Source organism: Camelus dromedarius, chromosome 10 (genome assembly GCF_036321535.1).
Source record: "Camelus dromedarius isolate mCamDro1 chromosome 10, mCamDro1.pat, whole genome shotgun sequence".
Lineage (NCBI taxonomy): Eukaryota > Metazoa > Chordata > Mammalia > Artiodactyla > Camelidae > Camelus > Camelus dromedarius.
This window is the reverse complement of record NC_087445.1, coordinates 53099380-53107946: the sequence shown is the minus strand read 5'-3', so window position 1 is coordinate 53107946 and position 8567 is coordinate 53099380. Positions and strand designations below refer to the sequence as shown.

The following is an 8567-nucleotide window of genomic DNA, read 5'->3' as shown; positions in this document are numbered from 1 at the left end:
TGTTCTGTACCTTCCAACATGGGGATGTTTCCCCACACCAACAAGCATTGCTATGTCACCAGCAGGATGTTCTACAGTTCAGTTCACTTTTGACATCATATCCCAGAGAGAGTATCAGATCCCACAGGTTAAAGATTTAGTACTACAGGACTGCCCACTAGATTGTCCTCAGTACTTTTGACCAACCAGCTATAGATCAGAGGTTCCCATGACCCCCTCCTTGGGTTGTAGAATTTGCTAGAATGGCTCACAAAACTCAGGGAAACATTTTACATATTAGGTCTCCAGTTTATTATAAAAGAGTGTAGTTCAGGAATAGACAGATGAAAGAAATGCATAAGGCAAGTTTTGTGGAGGAGAATGCAGAGCTTTTGTGCCTTCTCAGAAAACATTATTCCCCACAAATCTGCACATATTCACTGATCTTGAAGCTCCCAGAACCCAGTCCTCTTGGGTTTTTATGGAGATTTCATAATGTAGATATGATTGATTGAATTATTGGCTATTGGCGATTGATTTAATCTCCCAGGACATGAGGGTGGTAGACTGAAACTTACAACCTCCTACTCACATGGTTAGCCCTCAGGCCAACAACCAGCCGTATCCTCATTAACATAACAAAAAGCACCTTTCTCGCTCTCATTACTTAGGAGATTCCAGGAGTTTTAGAAGCTCTGTGCCAGAAATGAGGATGAAGGACAAATACATTTTTCTTACTATCAATCACAGTATCCCAGTACTACTTGAGCATTCTGGCAACAGATGTGTTGTAGGAAGAGCATGTTAAGAGTCAACAAACCTGGCTCTAAAGTCAAATTTTACTTTTGTGACCTTCAGCTTTATTATTTGTGAAGAGTACCTTTCTGAATATGCTGTTGTATTGATTAAAAACAGTAAAAATAAACTGCTTGGGAGAATGAATTAATAGTATTACGGATGCTTTAATTATAGAGCAAGGCCAAATCTACTGAGAAAAATGTAAGTTCTTTTAGACATTAAAACAACCAAGCATTTGTAGATAGCTGATTACTAATTATTTGTCCCCTTCTGGAGCATTTTAAAAGCATATATTGAGCCAATGAATTTGTATTTATTTAGATGAGACTCTATCAACAAAAGAAAAGTCTACTGTAAATGGTGTAGTTTACTTAGGCTTTCTTCTTGGAGAATCAGCCAGATTTGCCACTCACTTCTTGCAGATATTAAGGATGTTAGGTTATGGTTTATACCTTAAGCTTCACTCCTGGCTTTGTCTGTTAATCTTCTGTCATGGTGGTGGGATTTTAAGTCACACAGACTCTGCTCCTACTCATCTACCCTTTAGCAGCTGTGTGAACTTCAGTTGACACAGGAAAATGGGGCCAGAGGGGATGGTAGTGTTCCAGGTTTCGGGCAAGTTTCTGGAATGCTCCCCACCAAGTGAGGGTCCTTATTTTCTTGCAGGAAATAATTCAAGAGCAAGCCATAGGTGAGTAAAAGTAGGTTTATTCCAAGAGATACACATTCCATAGGCAGAATGCAGGCCATCTCAAGAGGCAAGAGGCGGTGGCCCCAGAGCATAAGGTCTTGGAAAATGAAATCGACCAGGAGATGTGGGGGTGGTTAAAATAAAAGTAGATACACACTCCATAGACATTGTCTGGGCCATCTCAGAAGGCAAGAGAGAGTGACCATGAGGTGCTGGGTTGTTAGTTTTTATGGACTGGGTAACTATAAGATAACAAGTGGGAGGATTATTTTACCTACTTTGGCGATGTGGTGGGGATTCCTAAGAATTGGGCCACTGCCAACTTTTTCACCTTTTATGGTTAGCCTTGGAATTGTCATGGCACCTGTGGGAGTTCCAGTTAGCATTCTAATATATTACAATGTGTATAACAAAACTGAAGATCTCCTGAAAGTCAAATCTTATGCCATCTTGGGCTTCAAGGTCTACTGGGAGTCAAATTTTCTGTTGCTGTGTCATTTCTTTAATAGCCCTGCCCTGCCCGCTTCGCTCCTGTCTCACAGTTACCTCAGTTCACTAGGTCTCAATTTCCTATGTGGTAAAATGAGGTTATCAATATCTACTACATGAAGAGATTTGTGAGGATTAAGATATATCATGTACACAGAATATATGATAAATTGTCTAGAAAGTACTCAAAAATTACATAATTATTACTGTTACTGAGCAAAGGGCTTGCTGCTCAACAGGCATAGAAGTCAATACTGTGGCACCATCTTTTGAGAAAAGATAAAGCTATATTTCGATGTTGATCAGTAAAGAGATGGGCAGTGTCAACTGAAAAAAACATGCACACTGTAAGAGTTGGGAGTTAAGTTTTATTTAGGGCAAAATGAGGGCTATATTCTGGGAGATAGCATTTCAAATAGCTCTGAAGAGGCAGGGGGGAAGGTCAATATTATATATGATTAAGGGGAAAGGATGGGGTGTCGAATGTGCAGTCAAACACACACTTTGGCAGAGGCTTGTTGCTAGTCAGGAGGAGCATATGTCACCATTAATGATTTTAGTGCTTTTCTAGATATGAGATGATGCAAGAATTTGGGCTCATAAAATCTTCTCCTGAAAATATCTAACTATCTGAAGACCTCTTCTGCCAGTTTTTCCCAGAACACAGAGTGCCTCATTCCTAATCTCCACCCTGAACTTCTTTCAGGGTGTCTTAAAGATCAGTGGCTACAGTGACTTGTGATTTAATCCTTATAGATGTAGATAACAAGTGCCAATGTGATTTAATCTTTGTAGGCCCTTCTTTCTGAAAGAGTTCTGGCATTCAGTTTCCAGTCATGTCTTGGTCTTTTGGTGCCATGGAGGGGAGATACTCTGGTTCAGGGTATTATGTATGAGGTCAGAATTTTCTCCTCTGCGCATGCTTCAGCTGCATGGCTTGTGATTTTATTCTGTTGCCTCTGAAAAAGAATTCAGTATCTTGTTAGAAACAGTATAGGGCCAGTGGTTTGATGCTTACAATAATGACATATTTTTAGCCACCTATAATTTTATATCCTTATATTTATTTTTATGTAAGAAACCCTGTTTTCAAGAACTAGATAGAACATAGATGAATAAGTAAACTCAATGTTAAAATGATTTTATTTCCTTCGATTTGATGTTACCCATAATTTTAAGTAAAGTTAGTTATTTCTCTTTTGCACTCCCTATATTAATATTCCTAATTTCAAACAAAAATGTCAGAGTTCAATTATTTAGCTCAGCATCCAAGCCTTCCCTGATCCTCCCATTCTCTGAACTTGAATAAGGCAAAAATTCCCATTTTTTTCCTTCCAAGCATTGAAAGCTAAATCTCTGAATGAAAGGAAATAGAAACTAAACGAAAAGCCAAACTAATTTTACTTAAGCAGTTACAGCTTTCATAGTAAATGATTTGGAGCTCTTCAGTGTTACTTAGTGAATGTAATCACATGTATTTGTCTTGTTGAGAATTATATTGTGACATATGCATGGTAAGCAGGACTTCTGTTATATAAATTACCCCATGTTTGTTGCTTGAAGTCACAGAGTATGAAATGAAAGCATGCTTGAGGTTTTCTTGACAGAAATACGTTCATTATTCAAAGAAACCTTATATATTATACGTTATTAACTAACCAATAAGACTAATCATAATCTCATTAATATTTATGAATTAGTTGAGTTCAGTGACAGAATTGCCTAAACTATCTAATAAGTTGGATAGGAGAGACGAACTGGTTGGTATTCTAAGGAGCAGGACAGAATTCAAAGATCTTAGACGTGTAGTTCAAATACTACATTTTTTTCATGGACTTAATGAAAGATTTCTTCTAAATACTACATTCTGCAGTTCTGTTTCTTTATTTCCTTCTTTCCTCCCTACTTACAGTGTGCATATGTGTAAATATAAATATATGTACTACCTTTGGAGTTTATGGATAAGTGGGGAGATAGTAATCAGATAAAACAATTAAAAACATACGATGGGGCTATAAGATCATATAAGAGGAGGGCTGATTTAGTTTGAATGCATTAGGGGAAAGCTTACCTCAGGATGTATTTAAAGTGTAAATTTCAAGAGTAACCAGATTTTATCTGAGTGAATGAGTGAGAAGAAGATAGTTAAGGTGGAGGAACACTTCATAGGAAATCCTGATGGGGAAATTAGCATGATACTTTTGAAGATCTGAAAAATGACCAGTGTGGCCAGAGCACAGTCTGAAGGGTGACTGAAAGGAGATGAATCCTTACATGATATTTATGATATTTTACACCAAAACTACCCAAAGTATTGTGGAAGGAAACTGTAAAGTATTATTCTAAATATAATCAGCATATTTACTACTATATAAAATACTTACTCCTGGAAAGAAAGGCTGTTGTGTTTTTTTTCCTTATTTCTAAAATACTTAGATTACATTGTTAATTAACTTGCATGTGGAGAATTTAGGCTATGTAGAACAACCCGTGAAAGAAAATACATGACTCAAAACCTAACAGTCATAGATCTTAAAAATATGTTTTAGAATAGTGTTCACTGTCAGGTCAAACCATGACATCATTACAACCACATGCTACAATTGTAGCAACTTTCATTAATCTTCTAATGGGTTGTACTGCTGTCAAATAAACAAAAAAATAATTTTGGTTGCTTATACAACAAGCGTGTATTTTTTTCTCATGCTCACTGACCTGCAAGTTGACTGTAGTTTGGCTAATTGAGGCAGAGAAACATCATTAGATTGCCTATGAGCTGAGCTTGACTTCAGCTGCAGTTTGGATTCAGGTTTGTTTGAAATGTCTCTTCTACAGTTTCTTTGAACAAGCAACAACCTGGGACAAGTTCTCCTAATGGCACATGGTAGGAGTACGAGTGTAAACATCTGATACTTCCTTAGACCTTGGCTACAGCTGTCACATTATCACTTCCATCCACCCACACTCCATTTGCTTAAAAGCAAATCATATGGCCAAGCCCAACTTCAATAGGGATAAAAATGTATAATTCTCCCAATCTAGGGAGAGGCACTCTAAAGTCACAAGACAAAAGATATGGGTGAATAATGTTAACAAAGGAAAGATATGAAAAATTTTATGATTCAGTTCACTCCAGAGATGAAACTGGAGGAGCAGAAACTGCAACTTGTGGAGCTGCTAAACCTCAGATTAGATAGCCTGCAGTTTCAGTAGCCATTGCCATTACCTCCTTAGAATGTGTGAACTGTGTGGCAAAGCCAAGGAGACTATATTGCTTAAAGTCATCATGTTTCTAATCTCTTAAACCATTAGTCAAAACCAGTCAGACTTTCATCTATCAATCCTCTTCATTTAAATGATAGAACTATCAAGAAACACTTAAAAGAGCCACATGCACTGTGGAAAAAAAATGTTTTCATGAAATATCTTGTTTGCCTAACATTCACTGATGGCAAACTATAATCATCAGTGATCTGCTTTCCTCTCTTTTCATTTCCCTAGGCATTTTAGTTCATCTATATTTTCTAGCATACACTGTTACATTTCCTCTTGTATTTTTCTTGTTAGGATTACATTTCCCTTCAGGTGATACATCAGTATTATTACTTTCTTCTTTTTCTTTTTTTGAGGTGTAATGCAATTTCATAACTTTATTCAAATTTTCAAAAGTCTTTATTTTACTTTTTTTAGCATAAAAAATCCACAAGTTAAGTGCACCACAGTGTAAAGAGACACAGAGTAGTCAGTGGTATAGTCAAACATCACATGTACAGAACACAAAATTTAGATAAATTGAAATTATAAGAAAAAATAGAATAAAATCCAATTTTAGAAAACAAAAATATAAATATTAAGGATCCCTGAAATATTCTTAACTCTAATGAGATTTCAGTGGATTCAATTCATTTTATAATGAGGCATTTACAATATGAATTCCCAGTGTAGGAATTTTGGGGAGCATCAGACACTGACAGTAAATGGTAACCAGTTTTTGATCTGAAAACTTCCCTTAATTTGGCTCTGGAGTCATCAGGCTTTTAAATGTGTCCTCCTTTTTGCCCCTTAAATTATAAACAAGTTTACAGTACGGTTTGCATTGATATCCTTTCTTAAAACAAAGCTAAGTATTTCTGGCACCAAAGCAAATTTGGATTTGGTTCATGTATGAAGAGGCAAGCTTGAAGGACATCCAAAAGGTGCCCTCCACTTTTGCCTGAGGAGATGCAAAAGCAGAAGTAATGGGTTCTGTGTTGGGGGCACAAAAAGAGTTTCAGAGGATCCTTATGAAAGACTAGTTAAAAGATGACAAGTGGGGAGAAGTGCAAGGAGAGAAGGAAATTAATCTGACGGGCTTTCTGTCCTGTACAATTGATTCAATGGAGATTGGTGGGAAAGAATGGAAAATTAAGGTTGAGGGTGAGATGGGGGGCAAAGGATAGAAAGGAAAAGGCACACAATTAATGCAGTTCATTTGTAACAAGCAATAAAAATCAAAGAGTTAAAGGAGATTAAAGACCAATCAGAATAATTTGGCAACTTTAATTTCTAGGAAAATCAAAGTTCCCTCCAAGCCTAATTTCATGTTTTATTACTAAAAGCAAAGACCAGTATGGTACAGTATTACTCTGGAGGAAGTAAAGGAAGATCCTTAGGGCTGCCTCACTCACATCTCACATTCTTTTTATGAATGGATACATCCCATATCTCAAAATGCTTTAGGAAGGTACTATTACCATTACATGATTCCTTATTAAGTTTGAAAAGTATCTGAAAGTTTGGGCACCAGAAAGGCACCCCAACAATATGTGTTTAAACTGCAACTCCAGGTTAATATGACTAGAGCAGTTACATTGTAAAAAGCACTGAAAGTATATGATATCTTTCCCAGCACAGAGGTGGCCTTGGTTATTCACCAGATGCTGTAGCCCCCATCTGAACCACCCATGAAGAAGTTTCCCTTCTGCTGAGTTACAAGTACATTGGCTCCCTGCATGTCTGTTAGCTGAGCAGAATTGGAAGGACATCTGGAGGAGGAGAGATGTTGCCAGTAGTAGAGCCAGTTCCAAATATGGCACCTGAATTATACCCTCCTTCCTCCAGCACTGTTGCACCAGGTGGACAGGTGGAACCAACTGGATAATAAGCTATGAGCATTGTGGAAATTAAAGGTCCAACAGCCACAGACAAGGTCATGGGAAGATACAGTGAAGTGCCAGGAAATATAGCTGACGTGGTGGGGACTGTGGCAGCCTCTTAGTGCACAAACTCAGACAACAGATAGAGCTCTGAGCTGGCAGGTCTAGCATCAGTATGGGGTGGAGCCTGGGGAAAATGCAAGGTCTGAGTGTACACAGAATTCCGAGGAGGCACCAGGGGCTAGGTTGGCTGCATTAGATATTGACCTTTGCTGTTCGTGGTGGCTGCAGATCTGGTTCTGCTTGGCATCACAGAGGGTTATTTTTTTAATCCTCTTCTGTTTGTAGTCACTTCTGTGTCACATGAGAATTCCTTGTTTTGTTTTCTTAAAATGGCAGCTTGGGATGCAAGTAGAATGAGAGGAATTTCATGGAATGATGATGGATTGATAAAAATAATTTGGGTTACAGTAGGCACATAAGGAAAAAAAAAATGCTGCACAGTTCCATGCTTGGTAGAAACCCAAGAATATATAAATCAGGAAAATTGCAGTGGTGAAGGAAGGCAAATGGAAAGAAAGTGTTATTATATTTTCTTATTTTCTTTATGGTCTTTGAACTGATTTTTTCCTCCAGTGATTAAATATGTATCATCACTATTCACCAATGGTAATTCACATTTTGACACAGTTGGTTCCATAATTATTTGAAAAATATCCAGGATTGGGGTAAGCAGTGAGCAGTAGTTATAGATTTTTTTTTGAAACTAATATCATGATTAAAGAAAAAAATTCTATTTTATTTCACCCCCAAATAATTTAAGTGAGTAACTGAGAGACAGTAAGTATTTAACAGTAAGATATTATGATAAATAGGAACTCACTTATCCATTTTAGCTAGTAAATTCTTGGGTTCATTTGTCCAATATAAATTAATTTAATATTTTATTTCCTTATTTTAATAAGTGGGTAGCTTCAGAATATACAGTGTTTAGGGGATACAGTTTCATTCTTAATATTACCTTAGAATAGAAAGTAGATTCTAACTATGTACAGAGAAACTGTCAATTCTTGAAAAATCATCTGGAATAGGATCAATGTTCTTTCCAAAATTGAAGGTTTAATCACTGCTTTATTGTTTGTCATTTAATCTATTTTATTAATAAAACTCACTGTTACATAAGAGTTTAATGCTTGTAACATTTTATCTATTCTCTATTTCATACTATTAGGAACCCTATGAACCAAGTAGGCCATTAATATTATTTTCACTTTTCGTATGACCAAGGTATATCTTAGTAGCTCACTAGCATAGACCTGAAATGTTGGTAGGCTATAAATAAAACATAGGTCCTACGACAGCAAATGATATATATGCCTTTCCTAGTAAAACATACTTTGTCTGTTAATATGAATTCATTTTTTTATTTTTGAAGACCAATTTCTCAGCACTGTATTTATGCAGTTAATTTATGG

General features: G+C 36.7%; 1 pseudogene; it reads right to left on the bottom strand.

The window, feature by feature from the left end:
* Positions 1-6866: 6866 nt before the first annotated feature.
* LOC105087943 (DAZ-associated protein 2-like) lies at positions 6867-7402 on the bottom strand (annotated as a pseudogene).
* Positions 7403-8567: the final 1165 nt, after the last annotated feature.